Genomic DNA, 22,710 nt, shown 5'->3' with positions numbered 1-22,710 from the left:
ATTTGGAAGGGATGAGAAAAAAAGTTAAAAGGTAGAATATTACTGTATTTTATTCCAAGAAAAGATATTCTGTCCCCTTTGGAGAGCAGCATGATTCAAAGAGAGGTTCAGCCAATGGCCATCTGCTTTAGACCAATATCCCAAGCACCCTGGACTTCCATACCCTGTGCAGCGCCCTGCTAGGCCACAGAGTCATTTTGGCCTATTTTCATATGGATGCTTCAGTCATGTACAGAGTGTTGCATTAGAGGAGAGTAAAGAACAAGCCCTTTTTGGTATAGTTCAACCTAATTCGAGCCACATTTGTCAAATACTTCAATGTGGCATGTACTGTGCTAAGATGATTTGGGCTATGCCTTATTCCATTCTCAGTCTGGTGAGGGAGATCAAAAAGTCTTCACGCAATATGTCAGACTTGTAATACATCAAGAACAGAGATCAAGTCACACTCTTCTTTGTATCTCCACAGTGCTTCACATATAATAGATCTTTGGTGGAAATGAAATAATACAGATACGTATAAGGAAGCTACAGAGACCCAGAAGAAAGGACAATTAATTCTACCAGGAGACATTACAGAGAGGCTCATAAAAGAAGCTATAATTAGATTGGGACTCAAAAGATACTTAGAACTTTGCTTGGTTAGAAAAAAGTAGGAAAAAGTTATTTCTGGCTGAGAAACTAAAATTAATAAAGGCAAGAAGGCAAGCAAGCACGACCTGATGAAAACAAAAGTAATAATGTCAACTAAACACATAATTCATTCTATTCTTCAATTTTTTTCAAGGACATAAAATCTTTATTAAACTTGTCTACCCAACTTGAGGTCTGAGGTGCTCAGTCACCTCTGGGTGACTGGCCAGGCCCTTTCACACCACAGGACTCCTTTGTGGACGGGCAGTTTTAAAGAACAAGATAATGCACAAAAGGTGAATACACCCATGTGAAGAGCCAAGTTTCCATGTTGATGGTAAATGGAAGAGCCTTTGGGTTGGGGCTGAGCTCTGGGACAATAGGCAAAAGAGTCAAGAGGGGAAGGGACCCATCCTCTTCACTGATACGAAAGCCTGCAGTGGGGTTCTTGCTCAGGCCCAGCCCTCTCTACTGAGGAGTCATGTGAGCCCTGACCTTTGAAGGAACCATGACCTGTGATGGCTATGTCTTCTCCAGCTGCTTGAACAAAGCTCAGATCTCCCTGAAGGAGAGTACTGGATCTTCTGAGGGGGTAAGTGGTGTGAGTGGTGCAGGGAACAAAAGCCCCAGGTCTCACTAGCAGATCCCTTTCCAGATGGCTAACATTTCAGTAAAGGCTGAGAAAGGAGGAGTGGGGGAAGGTCCCACTGGGATGGGGGTTCCTGAAGGGTGGCTTCCTAATTCCTAGGAGATGATCAGATGGACAAATAGACTGTCTCCATGCTTTTGGTTATGGTTTGACTGATGATCTTGGACTGTGACCAGTCCTGTTTTCAAAAGACATTCACTTCACTCCATTTCTCATGCAGATTCTGAATTAGGTGATATTATTCCCAGTGGCTCTGGCTGGGCTGGGAGGGGCAGCTCTGCCAGGCTCACATCCTGGTTCTTGGAGTCCTGGGCTCTTTCACAGCTTGCAGGCAACTCCTCTTTGGGAAAGGAGAATGGAATCCTGGAGGTAAGGGAGAGGGCATCTGGTTTCCCACATCCTGGGCCACAGAGGTTTTCCTGCATCCTTAAAGCTGTTCTGATCTTCTTCGGAGAAGAGGTTCCCCATAAGCTGGTTTGTCAGCTAAGAAGTCAACTCAGAGCTGCCTTGGAAAAATGAGCCCATTCTGTTCTTCATTTTATTCTTGCAACAATACCGTGGGGAAGTATTATTATGCCTAGTCCACAGATGAAAACATTATGGTCACATAGCCACAAGTATCAGAACCAGGATTTGAACCATTAACCCTTCACTATACAATCTTCCCTGGAAAAAAAGGGCAAGAGGATTCTGATGGTTTTTAATTAGGAAAATGGCATGTTCTGGCTTGTTTTCAGCCAGGTAGAACAAAGATCTGGAAGGTGGCAACTTTCTGCCAAGATTACCTAAGACAAATTCACAATCGACTTAGGAAACACACACCTCTCATGCTCTCTAAGTGCCCCCCCCTGCCTTTTTTTAATGGTGGGTCTGATGCCAGGTAGAGTTTTCAAAGTGTGCAACCTTCAACATAGCCTATTGGTACCTTGACTTGAAGGCACTTGGTTTGTAAATTCTGAACATATAAGCTTTTAGTGCCATTGAAGCTAGAAATATTCCATGGTAAATTTATAGATATTGTAAGCATTTTAAAGTAACATAGGTCCCATGGACGTACATTTGGAAGTAGGATTTTTAATATACCTTCCTTGTTTTGTTCCTTTATCCTACAGAGCCTAATTTCAAAGTTAGGCAACCAAATACATAAGGATTCAAGTGCCATTTGGTTTTTTTTTATGGCGGGTCTGATAAAAGGTAGACTTTTCAAAGTCCACATCCTCAAACATAGCATTTTACCTTCCAAAGAAGGTAGGCTTTAATGTCGTAAAGGCCACTTTGAAATAATTACTCTCTTCTGCTTTTGTGCAAACATCCCAATGTTTGTATTTTTAAGCAGAAATTCTAGAGGACATTTGGCTCCTGGATGTCGAGAGCTTCAGCAAGAACATATGGTGGTGTGCTTGCAGAATTTTAGTAATGAAGTAATTATTATTATTTCCCTCTCTGCCTGCCACCTTCAACTCACCATGAAGTCAATTTTCTTATTTCTCCTGAACAGCTTCGTCCGAGTTGTTATGGCTCACTCAGACCCTCAATGATTGTAAGGACACAAGAAGAATTAGAAATAATAGAGGTGAAGAAAATGAGGAGTCTGTTCAAATACACCGGTAGTAACACAGTAACCAAAGTGGTGACTAACTTTTCCCAAGAGGCGAAATTTATTGTTTTAGTTACTTCTTAAACTGTCTTCTTTCAGGTATTATTTTGATATTCTGGCTATAGTCTTTCCAGGGAGAAGAAAAGAATACTCCAGGGAAACTTTTATCACATAGCGTCCATTCACCACTAAGACGGTTGATTTTAAAGCTGTATTATTACTTTTCATATTGTTGCTGTTACTCTTGTTATTGATATTCTGATACCCTTTAAAATCACACCTGAAAGGCAGACACAAATGACTCAAAAGTTCTAAGTCTGAGCAGTAAACAGTAGGAGTTCCAAATCAGGGGATTGGTGCGTGGATGGAGGGACTTAGAGTGGGCTCTGGGGTATCTGTTTTGTTTTTCCTTAGGAGAAAGAGGCAATCTAAATCATAAAAGCATGACAGTTACATGCTATTATTTGTGCCAGTTTAGTAGTGTTTTGGCCAAGTAAGGAAAATTGTGGCCACTTATGTTTCGTTTCCACAAAAGGAAAGACATGGAGTGCAGAAAAACAGTTCCTTGTAACAATAATAGGTGTCGTAAGAAAAAAGAAAAAGGTAAGATAAGTTTTTAAAAAGGTTTAAACAAAGTTAAATGGGTCTTTTTGGAACAGGACTTCTTAATATGCTAACATGAATGGTGATAATGAAAATTTATCTTACTTTTTTTGTGGAAAAAGTGTTAGGACCTCAGAACACTTTAGAACTCATAGCAAAAGACACTTCACTTTCATATAAGAAATGGCTTCATGCTATCTCATGAAATAAAGGTGTTATGACTTTGGTATTATTTAGCAAAATTACTCTGGCTCTTAGCATATAACTTTTTTTTTTTTTTCACGTTCCCTTCAATATCTTGAGGGACTACATCTCATTGAGATTCAGAGGGCAAAAGATATGGCAGCTGGTTTGTGCTTTATTTGGCTGACCTCACCAAAAGTTTTACTGTATCTAGAAACGTAGTTTATAAATATCTAAAAGGTTGCTCTGGTCTTTTGCTAACAATGGCCCCTGGGGGAAGGACAAGAACTAATTAAAGCAGGAGGTTTAGGAAAAATCATTTTAAAAGGCAGATTGATTTCAGAAGAACCATGTGTACTCTTTGAGTATGAGAGCTTTGTCCTTCAACTTAACTTACTTTCACAGGCATCTCACAAGGGACCGTACACTAGTTTTTCTAAATTTTTTTTCAGACAGTATATTTTTAGATGTGAGTTTTCTGTTGGGTGGTGTGCTTAAACAGAAAATATAGGACAAGTGGCAACTGCTACAAACCTGTGAACAGGAAGGCTGACATTCTCATAGAAATTCCTACCAGTAAGTTAGAACCCCAGTCATGCCAACACAAATCCTTCTGGCAAAATAAATGAGAAGACTTGTTTTTGAGGACCATTTCTCTTAGAACTTCATTAAAAATATATCTCATTTTTTTAGCTTTCAAGATGATATGAATTTTATCAAAACCATTATGACTTCAGAAGTTGATCCATTCCGAAGTAGTAACTGAATTTCCCAAAGAAATACTCCCAGAGGAAACATCTCTTGTTGCTCAATACATTTCACAAAGCATCTTCAGAGGCTTTTAAAATTTGATACCAAGGTCTTTGATGAAATAGACATGCATAGTGTTCAAATCAGTTTGGTAGGGTGAAAGCCTAAGGAATCATCATACCTTAGAAACCAGAACTCCTGGGCATGAGTATTTGGATAATATAGTCTTCTTTATTCTTCCAGGGTAGTTTATTGCTTTTAATGTATTTGGAAAGTATGTGAAGTATTTAAACCACTTCTAAAATTTACTAATCCTATTCTTTCATACTACATGCATTTGAGAAGAAAGACATTCAACATTCTTCTCTGCTTTTCTTGTGCTTGAGGTTGATTTCAGAGGCCTTTTCAGAGCCTTTACGGTCAACAGACAGATCTGTTCAACCTCTTATGAAATATACATATTATGCTCAATATCTACCTAGCAATGTTATGTGGCCACTGGCTTCTCATTTCTCACTGGCTTTCCAATACTTGTATTATTACTCCATCTCAGCCAGACTTACTAGACACCTGTTTTTATGTCTGCCCAGTTTTTGTTCCTGCCTATTCTTTGGTGGGTTAGATGAGCTATATAATCATGAACACCAATTTAGTCAACAACTTACAGTCATCAAACATATGAGAAACAATCCAGGCCTTTGGATGGTGCTGTAGTAAAGTATTGTTTGCAAACATAAATGCAAGAGAGTTACAAAACTGTATCACGGACTTACTAAACGAAATAGTAGTAAGCGCAACAACCAGAAATCAGGCTCAGAGCTTCGAATGTTAGAGGTAGAAGGCAAGTTAGGTATTACGTAGATCAACTATCATTTTGCAGCAAGAAAACTGAGTCTTCCTGAGATTAAATGACTCTAGCAAACGTTATGCGGTTGGTTGCAGAGGTCTCTTATTTCTCAATCTAGTGAATTTTCTGTATATCATTTGACTTGCTATAGTTTATTTGCTATAAAACTCCACTACCGAGGCACCTGAGTGGCTCAGTTGGTTAAGCTTCCGACTCTTGATTTGGGCTCAGGTCATGATCTCAGGATCGTGGTCTTGAACCCATCATCAGGCTCCCCACTCAGCAGGGATAATAATAAATAAATAAATAAATAAATAAATAAATAAATAAATAAAATAATAAATAAATAAATAATAAATAAATAAATAAATAAATAAAATCTTTAAAAAATAAATAGATAAGTCTTTAAAAAAATAAATAAAAACAAAACTACTCTACCTATAGTTCTCTATCCCACTCCCAAATTCCTGGAAATACTCAATAACTCAAAATTATTCAGTTTTGTAGTTAGTTTTATACCATAGGGACCGTTAGCATAGATTTGTGTGCTTCTTATTGTGTTCTGTTGTTCTGATTAAGCTTAAAGGGATCAGCCTGCGGGCACCTGGGCGGCTCAGTCAGTTAAGCGTCTGCCTTTGGCTCAGGTCACGATCCTGGGGTCCTGGGATTGAGCCCCGCATCGGGTTTCCTGCTTGGCAGGGAGTCTGCTTCTCCCTCTTTGTCTGCCCCTTCCCCCTGCTTGTGTGTTTTCTCTCTCTCCCAAATAAATAAATAAATTCTTAAAAAAAAGGGGGATCAGCCTGTATGAAATTATGCCATACAAGAATAGGCTCTTGTTATGAATCATCCTAACAGTTCTTCTTACTCTGCCTTTATATTCTTTTTTTTTTTTAAGATTTTATTTATTTATTCGACAGAGATAGAGACAGCCAGTGAGAGGGGGAACACAAGCAGGGGGAGTGGGAGAGGAAGAAGCAGGCTCATAGCAGAGGAGCCTGATGTGGGGCTCGATCCCATAATACCAGGATCACGCCCTGAGCCGAAGGCAGACACTTAACCGCTGTGCCACCCAGGCGCCCCTTGCCTTTATATTCTATCCAATAGAATCCTGAGAAAGTGTTGTTTGACTCACTTAAGTTCAGTGTGATTACGTTTTCAAGACTTATGTGAATCGAAGAAGGACTAAAGTAGGGGTGCCCTGGTGGCTTAGTCAGTTAAGTGTCCAGCTCTTGATTTTGGCTCAGGTCATGATCTCAGGGTAGTTAGATGAAGCCCCTCAGCCCCTGCCCTCTCTTTTTTTTCCTCTAAAAAAATAAAATAAAGTAAAGAAAAAGGATTAGAGTAATATTGTGGAGTATTCTGCTGTTAACCTAAACATACATATATAATATATATGACAGCTATAGATAATATATGAAAAAACATATATCTGTAATAGATATACATAGTATACCACTGGCATATGAGTCTCTGTATCACCATCAATCCCACCTCACTAGAGAAGATGAAATACTGCACTGGGAATGGGAAAATGTATCTCCAAGTTTGAGTCAAAGTCTCCTTCATCTCTCATGCTGATTCTCTATTATCCACTGATTCCCTTCTAACACCACATATTATGAGTCTCACTGAGTCACAGTGTTAGATACCAGATCTACCATCATTCCCATACTCAATAAAGATTTAATGGTTGCCCATATGTGCTGAAATTGGACCAGGCAAAGGAGATAATATGGTGAACACATCAGACACACATTCTAGTGTCTATCCTTCTCTGACATACAGACTGTAGAAAAGTACTGAGTTTTATGTCCGTACTTGCTCAATGTTTGGTTACCATCAACTCTTCTTTTGTTGTTTCAACTATTTTTATTCTTATTTCACACTATACAGGCACATTTAATATTGAAATACTGGAAATTTACTCTTTCCTTGAGGAAATGTGTTCATATAATTTTTACTACCAAATCATTGCTTTACTAGATTACTGAAATGAATAAGGCTTTACAGATCTTCCTGACCTTCAGCAGGAAGAGAACAACCCAAGCTGGATGCACCTCGACCCATATCCTTCCTACTCCATGTAAGTCCTTTATATTATGGCTATCTTCTGTTTCCTAATTCTACATGTCTTCTTGATTGCAGATGAATGTAAGAGTCGAGTACTTGCTTCTTTTTAAATTTGTTATTTTAAAATATTGTTCTATGTGTCACTGGTATCTACACATAGTCAACACCCAGTCTAACCTATCACTCACCCAAAACACAAAGAACTCATTCAAGAAAGATGTCTTTGAGAGTCTGTGGTTTGAGTATAACATTGGATCAAACCGAAGGTTTGTTTCTAAATGTGGAATGGAATCACAATTTTCCTTAAAGAGACTGCTATGAATGTTATATTTGGTTTCTCAGGGTGTTTCACTAATGTTATCTATTAAGCATGTTTTATATTAAACAGGCAATAAGAACAGCAACAAGCCGGCCCTGAAATACCACCATTATGTTTATTTTAAAATAAAGGCTATAAAAGCCCAGAGGCACCATTTTTGCATAATAGTGGTCTGGGGACAAAACTTAAACATCTTGAAGCTTTCCTAACTAGTACAAGCAAACAAGACATTTCCATTTATCATGCAAATGAGTGCTAAGCTTGTTCATGCACGCTCACAATTTGAAATTTTATATAAATTTATGTGCAAATTAAGTGTGGCCCTCAGGCCTCTGGCAAGTTGCCATCGTAGCCATTGGAAGTATAGAACTTGTGCAGCTCAGAATTTATAGGTTTTTCCACTGAGGTCTGCTTCATTGACTTCTGCTTTTTTGTGGTCTGCTGGGACTTGATGCCCGATTCTAATATGTATGTTTATGATCTTATCTCTCCACTTGGGACACTCAATGAATGAAATGACAAAAACAAGTGAATTAAATATTTAATTTGGAAGAAATATTGTTAGCTCATTTTTCCAATTTCAAGACTTTCTGTTAAGTTCATTGAAAACCTTCATTTCCTAGTAATTATGTAAACAGAACAGTAAAGACTTAGACAAGTTCTCCTGCTGCCTCCTTTTAAAAGTTACCTTTCAAAATGGTTGATCTTGTGAATGTGAAATTGTCCCTCCCTTATTCAAAGGTCGTTTACCCAGTAAACTGCTAGCTGGCTTCCAAGTGTCTGGAAGAACGCCTATGAAAACATTCAAAATTGATTTTGCAGTCTCTGTGGCAAAGGTCGTGTACTACAACCGTAAAAGAGACTCTCTGACAATTAATGAAAGTACAACCATTGTACTCGTGCTTAGTCCTAAATTCTAATATATTTAATTAGTTTGTTTCCTGGTCGGCACCAGTTTGAATACGTCAATTCCAAAGAAGCAATTGTAGTCAGGTCCCCTGACTCTAAGAAGCAGTAACATTTGAGAATCTGATAATACACTGGGAGAGGGAGAACCGAAACCAAGACCAAAGCAAACCAAAACAAAGCAAAAAACTGGCTTGACAGTGTCAAACTGAGGGCATTTGCTCTGTGGTTAAAAGCTCAATTCACTTTAACAGCCAATGAGGTTATCATGGCTTTGCTGCACAGCAAAGAATTGGATTACTTCATTCAATACACATTTGTTAAGAACTTAATACATAGCCGGGGTTGGGAAAGCAAAGACGAGTAAAGGGTAGTTTACGTCCTTGAAAATATCACCGTTCAGCTGGGAATGCAGAAACATAAGCAATTATGATAGAAAAAGAAAGTGCAATGGAAAGAGAGAGAAGGGAAAAACTGGTTTGTCTTGAAGGCTTAATGGATAAGTACTATCCGAAGCTGGACTTAAAAACCAATCAGGGGCCTTCCAAACTAATAATGGAGGAACGGCTGTAACAGAAAGAAATGACTGTATATCCACAGGCATAGAGTAGGGAAAAAGCATGCGTACAGTATGGCAGGCAGAATTCTGATTTGGCCCCCAAGATTCCTACCTCTGCTGAACATGCCCTGTATAATCCCTTCTCCTTGAGTGTGAGCAGAACATGCCAGTGAACATGAGGGGATATCAGTCACATGATTATACTGTATTAATTGTCAAAAAGGGATTGTACAAGTGGAATTAAGGTTTCTAATCAGCTGACTTTGAGTTAATCAAAATGGAGATTCTCTTGGGTGGGTTTAACTTAATCGAGTGAGCCCTTAAAAGAAGTGAAGAGATTCCAATAGAGAGAAATTCTCCCACTGGCCTTGAAGGAGCAAAACACCCCATTCTGGATAGGGTGTACGTAGGGATTTGAGTCATCTTTAGGCACTGAGCATGGCCCTTAGTTAGAGTGGGATATGGCTCCAAGTAAACATTCTACACAGAACCCGAAGGAGTTTGGAAATGGATCTCTTCTTAGTAAAGCTTCCATATGAGGACACAGGTGTCTGACACCTTGATTTCACCTTAGTGGGACCCTGGGTGGAGAACACAACTAAAATGTGCCAGAGTTCTGATTCACAGAAACTGTGAGATAATACATTTATGTCATCAAAACTGCTAAATTTCTGGTAATTTGTTCCACACCAATAAAAAAGAAATGAGTACAGCATTTTGGGAGAATAGAAGTTTAAGATTTCTGGGTTGTGGGGTTGATGAACCAGACAGCAGGAGAAATGTAGACAAGGGAAAAACTAATTAAGTGTCTGATACATAATGAAAGGAAGTCTGAATTTATCCAGTGGGTCACAGGGAGTCATTAAAAGTAGATAGTGTAAAGGGTGCCAATACCAGATTTGTGTTTCATAAAGTTCATGCTGGCTCACACAGTAAAGATGGATTGAACAAGAGAGATGATGGAAGAATGGATTCAGACTGTACTGAAATAATCCTAGTAAGTGGTTATGTAAGTTTATTAAAAGGCAATGACAGTAGTGAATAAGTGAAAGAAGAAGATTAGAAAAATAGTCTGAAGGTAAGACTGACATGATTACCAGCATGAGACCAACATGAAAGGAAAAGATTTAAGGAGAATGATCCCAGACTTCTTTGCCCCAATGACATGAGAGTAAGGAAAGATAAACAATTAGAGAGAAAGGTTATTTTGGATTTTGAAAATGTCATGGCTTAGCTGCCTAAAGGATTTCCAAGTGATTAAGAGGGAGTGCTCCCAGTCGGTTAAAAATATAGTTCTGGACTCTAGAACAGGATAGAGGCTGGTGATTTATCTGGGAAGTTATCAGTATGGCTGAAGGCATGGGAATACATGAGATCATTCCAGAAGAATATGTACTCTGGAAAGATGATGGCAGATTAAACCAGGAAACATCAACATTTGAGTGGAGGTAGAGTAAGAGGAGCAGAAGAGGAAAATGAGGAATTGTTATTATATTAGGAGTAAAATCTGAAGAAAATGGTATCATAAAGCTAAGGAGGAGAATTTTTCAAAGAAATGAAGATAGAACACTGCCAGATGTCAAAGGACAAATACAGCATTAAGGAAAAGCCTCTAGATTTAACAATAGGGAAGTCCTTGTTGGCTCTAATCAGAGCAACTTGTCCTTAAAAAGAGGGTTTCAAAGGAATGGAGGGTGTTGGAACCACACTGTGGTAGATTTTAGTAATACATGGGAAGCAAGACATAGTGGACTACAAGGAACGTCTTTCGAGTAGCTGGGCAACAACAGAAGGAAATTAAGGGAAAAGGACCCCGTCAATAAAGTACAAGGATAACAGTTATAGTTGAAAATAGTTGAAAACCATATAACCAACAAGGGACTTGCCAGATTTATATATGAAATAAATAAAGAACCCTTACAACTCAATAGTAAAAAGACAACCCAGTTTCAAATGGGGAAAGGATCTGCATAGACATATCTCCAAAGAAGATGCACAAATGGCCAATAAGCACAGGAAAAAAGGCTCAACATCATTAGTCATCAGGGAAATGCAAATCAAAATCATAATGAGATACCACTTCACACCCACTAGAATGGCTGGATCAAAAAGTCAGGTGGAGGTGGAGAAATTAGAACTCTCATATACTGCCGGAAGGGAGGTAAAATGATGCAACCACTTTGGGAAAGAGTCTGGCAGTTCCTTAAATGATTAAATATAGAGTTTCCGTATGACCCAACAATTTCATTCCTAGGTACGTACTCCCGAGAAATAAAAACATATGTCCACACAAAAGCTTGTGCACAAATGTTTATGGCAGCATTCTTCAAAAGAGTCAAAGGTAGAGACAACCCAAAATGTCCATCGACAGAGAAGTGGACTGAAAATCTGGTATATCCATCTATACAATGGAGTAGTATTTGGCCGTAGAAAAGAATGAAGTACTGATATATATGCAACCTATGGACGTACCTTGAAAATGTGAGTATACGATTCCATCGATATGAAAGTCTAGAAGAGGAAAGTCTAGAGATGAAAAGTCGAGTAGTATTGCTTTGGGCTGGAGCGGGTGGGAGTGGTAGCAAAGGATGGGGAGGACAATAGCTAAAGGGTACAAGTATTTTTCTGAAAGTGTTCTAAAGTTCCCTATGGTAATGGTTGCATATACCTGTGCGTATACTAAAACTATTAATTATACACTTTCAATGGGTGAGTTCTATGGTATCTGTATTATATCCCAATAAAGCAGTTTAAAAAAAAAAGAAAGTAAAGGGAGTAATTCAAGGTAGATAGGGTTAAAAAAGAACATTTCTTTTAGCTTGTGAGAGATTCCAGTATATTTGCACTCTGGAGGAAGGAGTTGGTGGCTATTCACAGTGATTGATGCTCGTGATGATAACTGAATCATCAGGAAAGGTCAAATCCTGTTCAATATGTAATATCTTTTAGAAAGAGTTCCAGCAAAAATATCGAAAAGAAATTTCCTCCTTTGAACACTCCACGTGCTTTCTTTTATTGGAAAATTAATTTGTGAAGAACGTACCTTCCCTCACTGATGACGGACAAATGAGGTGTTGCTCTAACTGGATGAATCATGATAACCAAAAACGTGTCTTTTTAAACATTATTTTTTGTTTCCGAAGTTTTGAGGCAATTTTGGGGCTGTGAAAAAAGAAAAGGAAACATAGATCACATCTCAGGATTCCCACGCAACTGTTAATCAGATCTGTATTGACCTTTAGCCGTCTGGCTCGTACGCAGTAAAGGAGGTAGAGTCGGGCTTCACACCTGTCACGCTGCTTGGGAGTGAGAATGAAAGGGCCATCACAGCTCAGCTGCCCAACTGACAGATACTCAACCAGAATAACTTCTAGGACTCCTCCTGTTTCAGCCAAAGTGTTGTGTTTCTCTTTTGAAGTTGTGTTCCACATTATTATTGCTCTTATTTATTCATTTTTGACCGAATACTTCATTACTCTTCGATGTCTGCTGCTGTAGGATATTGCCTGGCTATTAAAAACAGATTGTTAAAGACTTGCTGGCAAAACCCCAGAGGATCTGTGAGGATTTATTTGTTTTAAGATTTATTAAAATTCTCTGGATACAGACGAATCTTGCTGGCTCGATGTTTTTTTTTTTTTATTGTTTCACCTGCTATTGAGTAGAAATTGCAACCGGGAAGGTTTTTGTTTTGTTTTCTTTAAGTTACCAAGTTCTATCGGAATTGTTTGAAAGTGCCTAAATATTTTTTTACTGGAATGATCCTCTTTCAAACAACCCTCCACCCTTAGGAGGGGGTTACTCACACAAGGTATCCAGATGTCTTGAGTAAGGAGCAAATATTCAGCATCTTTAAGGAAGGGTGAGAGCACTTTGGAACTTGGCAGGAGCTCAGCCCCATTAAGAGAAGAGACTCCCCATTTCTCCGTTGATGACCAAGGAAAATGCTCTGCTGGATTCTGAGTGTGAGAAAAGGCAGCTGAGAGCTTCTATTGATGGAATAAGCCAGGCAAAACAACTTGCCCGGTGCTGTGAGGGTGAGCCAGATCAGAGTGTCCTGTGAAAGCAAGTCCGAGAGGGACGGAGATTCATTTCTGGGAAGAACATGATGAGAGCAAACTGCATGATAAATAATAGCTTGTTTTTCTCTTGACTTGGATTTGAGCTTCGATATAGAGATCAAGCGGTTTTACAGAAAGCAAAGAAGGGTCTCTGGTTTAAATAAAAGTGATGAGTTTCCATTTTGTACCTATTTAGTGAAGAAGGCATCAGAGACAAAAAAAAATTCTTAGGGCTTTTCTGTAATTTTATGTCAAGTATGAAAATGGGCCTATTTCTGCTCTGCCTCCAAAATGGATCACATACAGCAATCTCCTCCTATCTGCAGGGGATGTGTTCCAAGACCCCCAGCAGATGCCTGAAACCATAGACGGTACCAAACCCGTGTTATATCCTATATATATAACATGTCCCATGCTTACGTACCTATGATAAAGTTTAATTTATACATTAGGGACAGTAAGAGATGAACAACAATCACTGTAAGATAGAACAATTATAAAAATATACTGTAATAAAAGTTATGTGAATGTGGTTTCTCTCTTTCTCAAAATATCTTTTTGCATGGTATTCACCCGTCCTCTTGTGATGATGTGTGATGATAGAATGTGTACATGATGAGATGAAGTGAGGTGAAGGACGTAGGCCCTGTGATGTAGTGTCAGGTTACTTTTGACCTTCTGATAACATACCAGAAGGAGGATCATCTGCTTCTGGACCGCAGTTAAGGAAGGGTAACTGAACCCGTGGAAAGTAAAACCACAGATACGGGGGGACTACTCCCACCTTTCTATCCTAAGACCAGAAACTCCACATAAGCTCCTTCTTGTGTCTTCAGAGGTCAGAACAGTGAATAAGGTCCAAAAGAGGCCTGAATTCTAGAAGCAATGTTGTTATCCAAAGACTCAGATCCATTGGCCAGCGTCTATATGCTGTCAGTATATTCATGAGAAGGGAAAAGACATAAATTTTGGCCTCCAAAAATCTTGGTTTGAATTTCTGTGCCTCCATTTAGTAGTTGAGTGACCATTAGCCTCTTTAATCCTGAATTGTCTTATTTTACCTCTCTGTTTCCTCATCCATAAATTGGGGATAATAATACTATCTGACATTGTTTGGCAATCAACGGAGATATGTATGAAAGCCCTTTTGCAGGTTGTAAAGCATAATACTTATGTTAATTGGAAAATATCCTTGAACATTTTTTATCAACCAAAGCCAGGATTTGAACATAGAGCTATATGACTCCAAAGTTTTTTTTCCCCTAAGATAGCCTTGTTAGTCAACTATAAATTAGCAAATATTTATAAATTATATTTAATAGTAATCTTTCTAAGTATTTTCAACATGTAGGACATTTTTCTTTAAGAGATACCCAAAAGGAATCAGACATAAATACTGTTTTCAAGGAGCTAATAGTTGATTATGAAAGATAAGACATGGATACAAATATTTATCCTCATGAGTTAGAAAATGGGTCTTAAGAGATGTTCTTTCAACTAATTGATAATTACCCATTGAGCATCTACAATATGACAGGTATTGTGCTAGACCAGAAGACCAGAATGACAAGCAAAATCAGACATGATTCTTGTCCTTTTGGAGCTTAGTGTCTAGAAGGAGAAGAAAGATTGAATAAATGAAAAATCAAAACATTTATAAAGGCTTCAAAGTAGAGATACTTACAAAGTACGAGATGATTTAGAGAGAAAGACTACTTCCAATGGCATAGAGGAATGCTTAAGAAAAGGGTTCATTGGAGCTCAATTTTTGAAGACAGAGAGGATTCGGATGTATTAAATAAGAGGGAAAGTTGTCTCAGAGAGAGGAACAGACAGCATGAATGGAGGAACGAAGTTAATGAAGGCGTGAGTATTCATTCCAAAGTGTTTGGAGGAATTGAAAGTAAATCCATTTGCTTAATATAAAGGAAGGTGATTAGAAAAATAAAAATTGACAGGTGTGTTGAAGCCACACTGTGAGAGCTTTGAATGCCAGGTTAAAGAGCTCAGATGTTATTCTGTGATCCATAAAGAATCTCTGGAGGTTTATGAACAGTAGGGATGTGAAGAGATCTGTTCTCAATAAAATAATCTTCCAGGGCAGTGGAGCATATATTGGGGGTGGTGAGGAGGTTAGAAGAATAGATGCCATTTAAGACGCTCCTTCCGCAATGAGCTACTTGAGGACCAAGACAAAGAAGGTCCAAATCACTCATTTAGCCATGAGAATGCAAAGGGTCCTGCTGTCAAATATTGACACAACTTGATTGGGAAAGACAAGGACAATAAAGAATCATTAATAAATATGCAGAAAAGAAAAAAACATCAATTGAAAATTGGCATAACTTTTTTTTTTTACTAAATAGGACCCTTATACTAGTGTTGCATATATGTTAACATAAAACTTTAGGACTTTAATTGATCTATAAAATAAGGTGGATAATAATCACTGAGATGGAATAGTCATAATAAATGCTTTATTCAATAAAGCCAATCAATATATTGGTGCCCTTTGTGGAAATTAGATGACCTAGATTCACCTATTCAAATGTCAGGGCTTGATAGAAGCTTAGTGACCAGAATGAGCACTGGGTTTTACAAGCTAGGAAGCTGAAGTCCGCAGAGATTAAAGGACTCAAGTGGGGCCAAACAACTCATAAGAGGCAGAGTCCAGATGTCCTCTTCCCAGGCCAGGGCTTTTTCACCACTTCATGGAGCTCTTACTTTTAACACTGCTGTTTATTTAGGAAAACGATACTCTCCTTGCAGCTGGGCTTGCCCAACCCGTCACGGTTGCACAGTGTTTCAGAGAGGCAGTGAGGAGAGATCCCTTCTTCCTTTGGATGAGAACGGCTGGGTGTAGGCTAATACAGCAGGGCTCGTGCCAGATTCTCTGTTGTGTCCATCCTAGGATTCTGTCCTGTGTCTGAGAAGATTAAATAACTGATAGGAAAAGCCACAGAGGACTGAGAAGGCGCTCAGGAAAGACCTCATTCCAAGGCAAAAAGAAGCCAGTAGGCACTTACTTGGATTGAGTTGCATAAACTGGGAGAGAGAACATTGCCAGGGGCCTTGTCACTGTTGTCTTCCATTTGAGTCCCAGGGTAAAGGGACCGTACCAAAAAGCTAATAAAATTTAAAAAGTGATTTCTCCCCTGTCTCTGTGAGATACTGAGAATGCAAGGTGAAAATGGGGTGTCAGCAAAACAGGCATGGGCAGGCTCCGTGGCAGTGGGTTGCCAGCTGTGATAGCCCTCGTATGTGTTGTGTTGACCTGATTGCCAACGCCTACTTGCAGACATCAGCTCTCCTGGTTTCAGGTATTAGGGTCATCAGTGCAGGAGCAGCAGCAGCAGCAGCAAATATGCCTCTACTTGGCATTTAGTAGCTCAGTTGTCACTTTTATGTTGGTAACATGCTGGAAAAGAAGTGGATACGAATATGGAAGCACCAAGGGTATTTGTGGGAATCATCTAGGGAACTCCCAGAATTCCTGAAGTAGAAATTCAAGGGGTTGAAATTCCTATAGTACCAAGTGGAATGAACAGGTAAATTCTTGTATTTACCTAACCTTTCTTCTACAGATAAAAATAAAACCAAATTTAAACCTATTTTTATTATTCTTATGATTGTTATTTTGAAGTAGTCTCAGGATCTGAAACATTGTTGGGAGCTTGGTGGGTTTATGTTTCCGAGTAATCATGGTTTCTGTAGAAATCAGCCTCTGAAGAGTTGACCCTTTGTTTCATGAAACCTGGTGAGTTTTGTGGAAAAAGTAAAAGGCCATTTGAATTGACTATTTTTCTTTTGCTAGATCTCAAACAAGTTCTTGTTCCATGTGTTGACCCGTAGAAAGAGCACAAGATTAAGAGTTAGAGACCTGACTTTTAGACTTATTGCGCAATAGAACTTAGGAAAGTTATTTACTTTTTCTGTCTGACCATTTTAGCTTTAAAAATAGAGATCTTTCTGGAATTTTGGTGAAATTCTCTTCTAAAATAGGATTTGTTTTAAATTGTATTCAACTACAGGAAATCTATCTTTCCATGGGATTATTTCATAGACTTTGCAGTAGTGTTTTCCAAACTGTGTTCATGATAATACTAATACTCGTAAGATATGCCTTCATTAAATCAGTAGGCAAATCCTAGATTAAACAAAGTTAAATAAGTCTCATTCCTGAGGGACTTCTCTGAAACTTTAAGATACCCTTTGTCAGTATCCAATAAGGGGATGTGTTATATAGAATTTCTCATCTAACTGAAGTGTTTCAGAGAATACAAATGTGGGGAAATCTGTGCATAGTATCATTTGCATTTTTTGACACATGCTGATGGACGATTTGATTAGGCTCCTTTTTCTTTCTTTTTTTTTTTTTTAAGACTTTATGTATTTATTTGTCAGAGAGCAAGTGAACGCAGCAGAGGGAGTGGCAGGCAGGGGGAAGCAGGCTCCCTGCTGAGCAAGGAGCCTGATACAGGACTGGATTCTAGGACCCTGGGATCATGACCTGGGCTGAAAGCAGACACTCAACTGACTGAGCCAGCCAGGTATCCCTCCTTTTTCTTTTTGGAAAAAAAAGTATTTATTAGTCTAAATCAAGCTTGATGATGAATATATTTGAATGATGAGACTTTTCAATGCCTTTTCTTATAATAGTGAATTGGAATATATTGGTATTTTTAAATTGGCATTCATTTTTCAAGAGTTGACTCAAGAACTCAGTGTTAAGTGAAGGAAGAGAAGTGGCTTCTCTACCAGTTTTGGCTGAACTGAGGTTGAGGCTTAAGGTAAGGCAACAAACCAATAAGGTTTGTTCTACATTCCCGAGTTCTGAACCTATCTACATTCCCAAGTTCTGAACCTATCTACATTCCCGAGTTCTGAACATTTGCATTCCATGGCCAAAGCATTTTGAGCTTCTTAGATACTGGGTGATTCATTACAATCCATGAATGCATTCTCAACTCTTAGCGGAGACCTAATACATGGCTACCATATACTGGGTAGATACCCTAACAGTTTCCTATAAAAGCACATGTAATGGCAGTGCGCCTCTGGGAACATCAATTTGTACAACATGACACTAGCCCCTCAGACACAGCTGATTGGTCCAGAATATGAATCCATGACCTAAACTGAGCCAATGAGAATCCCTTCTCTAACAGTTTTGAAGTGGAATGATAGGATTCTGGGCTTAGGTTTTGCTCCTCTGTTAATTGCTATAGTGAGGAGACACCTGTTCACAACCAATTGCACTGGAAGGCAAGAAAAGTTGTCTGCAGAGCATGGCAAGGATGAAGCTGGCATCTAAGAGGAAGAGCTGAGAGGTAGGAAGACATCCCAGCTCTCCAGTCTTTGGTTCTCTCTCCTCCTGAGAGCTGTGCATTTTTTATCTTGCGTGCTACAAACCATCTCTATATTCTACCATTTTCCCTCTCAAAATAGCTTGAGTTTGTTTCTATTTTTCCAAACAATGAGCAAATGATATTGTTCAGTACAAAACAATACAAAGGGAATGATACTGTTCCAAATACTGAATGTATGATTGGTAAAACAGAAGGATCCATTTGAGACAAAGTATAACATAGTAGGAAATGCATAGTCTTGGGTGACACACACTTGAGTTTGAATCCTGGCTCTTCCAATTATAGGAGCCCACTGATAGAGGGCAACATGACCCTCCCTGAGCCTCATCTCCTCATCTATAAAATGGGTATAATAAAAACACTTCAAAGAGTTTGGGTGAGGATCCAATAGCTGACCGATAGAATGATGAAAAAGCACATGGCACATAATGAGAAATCAATAACTTTACAGCCATTATTAGCTATTTTCTCATGGAAATAACTTTAGTCAGCTTGTCATTCTCATAACTGTCAAAGATTGGAGGAAAGGAATGGGAAAGGTGGGAAAGGAAAACAGAAAAGGGGGAGGAAAATCATCCAGACCAGGCGTGGGAAAGATGTCCTGCCATGCCGAATGTCCCTAAAAATCACTGCAGTGCCCTTCTCGCTCAGGGCACTTTGCACACATTTACACCAAGGGGTCAAATCATCCCTTTCAGAGCGCTCTCCATGCTATGTACGCTGTTGTTAGGATTATTTGCATGACCACCGCTTCTTTCTTCGCAAGGACAAGATGCTGATGATTACCCTGGAGTAAAATTGGCCTCATGAATAAACTGCCCTTCTGCAGACAAGGATCTCTGGAGCTAATGCAGAGTGCCCGAAAAGCCTTAACGTTCTCTTCCACATGCTCACTGTAGTGCCCAGCCTTGCACGCTGCTCACTGAGAAGATTCAGTAACCCTCCCATGCCTTGCTCCACCATGTGTTGGAAAAGCAAAGGAAATACTGTTAATATGAGTTTACACTCAAAATACTGTTTTATTCTTGACTTTTTCCTAACAGGAAAACAGACTATTGTCAGTATATGTCTTTCTTATTGGTCATTTTCAGTGACTTTGTTTCTGTATCCTTTTTCATATTGCCTCCTTGCTCCCCATAGGATTAGATGTTCTGTTGGCAAAGGTAATCATGTAAATGAAAATATTTCTATTTCTGCAGAGACAAAAAAAAAAAAAGACTTAAGTGAACCTGTTTGGGGGTAGTACTTAAGCTGGGGAAAATTCTCTAGGCTAAAACAAGGAGGGGGAGGAAAGGAAAAACAATTGAGGGCTCAGAATTGGTTAATGCACAGAGGAGCTTGGCTCAGGGTGTGAGGGAACGGATAACTGTAGACTGACCTGAGTGGGCCCACTTCTGTCACTGATGGCAGCTGGTAAAGAGTGCAGCCTAGAACATTCTTTTATTGAATTCTGCTGTTCTTCTGGGTTGGCACAAGAAATATGTGTTCTGCCTGCCGTGACATGACTCTCATTCTGTGTAGGACATGCAGAGACTTTTTCAGAGATGCCACAGCTTACATTCCCTGGCTGGATATTATTTCCTATCATAAAAATAAAAATATGCTCCAAATCTTGATTAAAATCATGAATTATTTTTTGATAACATTTTAATGCAATCTCTCATCTTTCTTGGCTCATTCCCTATAAATCTAGGGAAGTTAGTTTCAGGTGGTTTCCTTGCTATGACTCTCACCTTAGCTTTGCTTTCATAGGTTAATTAGATCTGTCTGGATTTTTTTTTTTTTTTAATTCCCAAGGTCCTTTAAAGATGCTAATGAAGACTGGTCAATTATTCAGCTCTGGCTCTTTTTTTTTTTTTTAAAGGTTTTATTTATTTATTTGACAGAGATAGAGACAGCCAGCGAGAGAGGGAACACAAGCAGGGGGAGTGGGAGAGGAAGAAGCAGGCTCATAGCGGAGGAGCCTGATGTGGGGCTCGATCCCATAACGCCGGGATCACGCCCTGAGCCGGAGGCAGACGCTTAACCGCTGTGCCACCCAGGCGCCCCCAGCTCTGGGTCTTTAAATCACTTTCTCAGCCCTGTAATTTAGAGCCAAATGGAATCCATTAGCACCTGTTGGCTATGTAGCTGCTTTATCAGTAACATGGGATTTAGTTCATAAGGTTTTGGGGGAAAAACAATAAAATAATGGAATAAAGGAAATTCTCCTAGCCCCAAAACTTATTTTTATATTGAATGGTAACCCCATGCTTCCCAACAGGCGGAAAAAAACCCATGCCATATGTAAAAGCAGGCTTTGGAAATGTTGCTGTAATGACTGATTAACAAGTGACCTTGTTAACCAAGTTAATAAATTTGGGAATGAGTTCAAGAAGGTGAGGAAAAGAAATGTGTTCTAAAGGAATTGGGTTCATGAGAAAGATGGCAATGGGTAGAAAAGTTTTGGCCTGCAGAGCAGCAGCTGGGGGAAATCTCTCTCAGACAGCAAGGGCTGAGGAAGCTTAATTTCCCCTTCTTGAGGAGATTTCTTAAGTAATTGTCTCTTTTCACTTATGTAAAATTATTTCCCATTATGCTCTACTGGAACCATAGAATGGAGAGCTCCTACCCACTATGTAAATAGAGCAAGATAAATAGATTAAATACAAGTACCACAAGGCAGTCATTTGCATACTTAAAGAAAGACAAAGCCACTGGAGAAGACCATTCCAACAGGGAAAGAATGAAGACCTATGATTTGGAACACCAGAAATCTTGAGTTGGTTTTTTTTTTGTTGTTGTTGTTTTGTTTTTTTATAAGTCTAGCCAAAGATTGTAGTGTTGCCCTTTTATAGAATGTATTCATTCATCCATTCCGCAGACTCACCAACTCCCAAATGGCAGGCATTGTGGTAGATGCTGGAGGTATAAAATAAATCAGACATGCTTGCTCATTTCAAGGACTTAACAGACATAGGTGGGAGATTTACATGTAAGCAATTTGATACGATAATCATATAGCAAAAATTGGTAATAGTAGTATAGAAAATTCAAAGGAAATTCAAAGGAAGGCACTACCAGTTCAGTTCAGAGATGTCGGTATCATTTTATAGAGGTGCCAACAGTTGAATTATAATTCAAGAGAAAAGCAGGAGTTCACCAGGTGGAAGGGGGAGGGTGCCTATTCTGGTGAAGAGAAGGACATAAAGAAAGGAAAGCACATGAATGAGTTTCATGTGATATGGCAAAGTTGTGGCTGAAGTGTGGAGTGAACGGGGATGTAAATGGAAGATGGTAAAGGGAGTTGAAGCATAGGTCAACACCAGATTGTGGATGGATTTTTCTGCTGTCTTCTGTAAGTTAAGAATTTTGGAATTTATGTCTTTATGACAGGATCTACTGTCCAGTTTAATTTGTGCATCTTGTAGTAGAGAAACATGAAAAAAATGGGTCTTAAAGGGTTAATTCTTGTACAACATGCAGAATGGATTACAGAGAGTTTAGGAAGTGATAGGAGAAGACCAATTTATGGTAATAATCTTAGATGAGAAAGAGAGCTTGAACTAAAGTGGTAAAAATAGTCAAAATATATTGATGAAGTACAATTAATAAGAATTGGTGCCTGGTTGGATCTGAATGTTGGGGGTCAAAACATTCAGAAATAACCTGAAGATTTCTAGCCTAAGCCACTGGGTGATGTCAGCCATTGCTCTGGCATGTAGGAAGGCAGCAGGTCATGGGAGAGTGCGGTAAGTTCAGTTTTGAATGTGTTGAATTTGAGGTTCCTATAGGGTAGTCAGGATGACCTGTTCTCTGGGCAACTAGAAATATGGGATTAGGGTTTAGGAAAGCTAAAAGGACTAGGGCTATTGTTTTGGCAGTCACTAAAATTTAGGGGAAAATTGAAGTCACAGGTGTAGATAAGATCACCCCAGCAAGAGTACAGAAAGGGAGAAAATGTAGTCTACGCATGTGGGAGGGAAGCCAGGAAAGGAGATGGAAAAGAGAAGTCACAGGGATAGAAGAACCAGAGAAGAGCCGAGGAAAAATAGTTCCAAGGAGGTGGGAGCAATCAACAGTATTTCATTACTCAGAGATGTCCTAGAAAAATACGGTCACTTTTGAGACACCTGGTGACGCAGCTGGTTGAGTGTCTGGCTCTTGGTTTCAGCTCAGGTCGTG

Source organism: Ursus americanus, chromosome 25, assembly GCF_024610735.1.
Source record: "Ursus americanus isolate L20-20 chromosome 25, mUrsAme1.1.p, whole genome shotgun sequence".
In the NCBI taxonomy this organism is placed as follows: Eukaryota; Metazoa; Chordata; class Mammalia; order Carnivora; family Ursidae; genus Ursus; species Ursus americanus.
The sequence above is the reverse complement of the archived record's forward strand: the minus strand, read 5'-3'. Positions refer to the sequence as shown.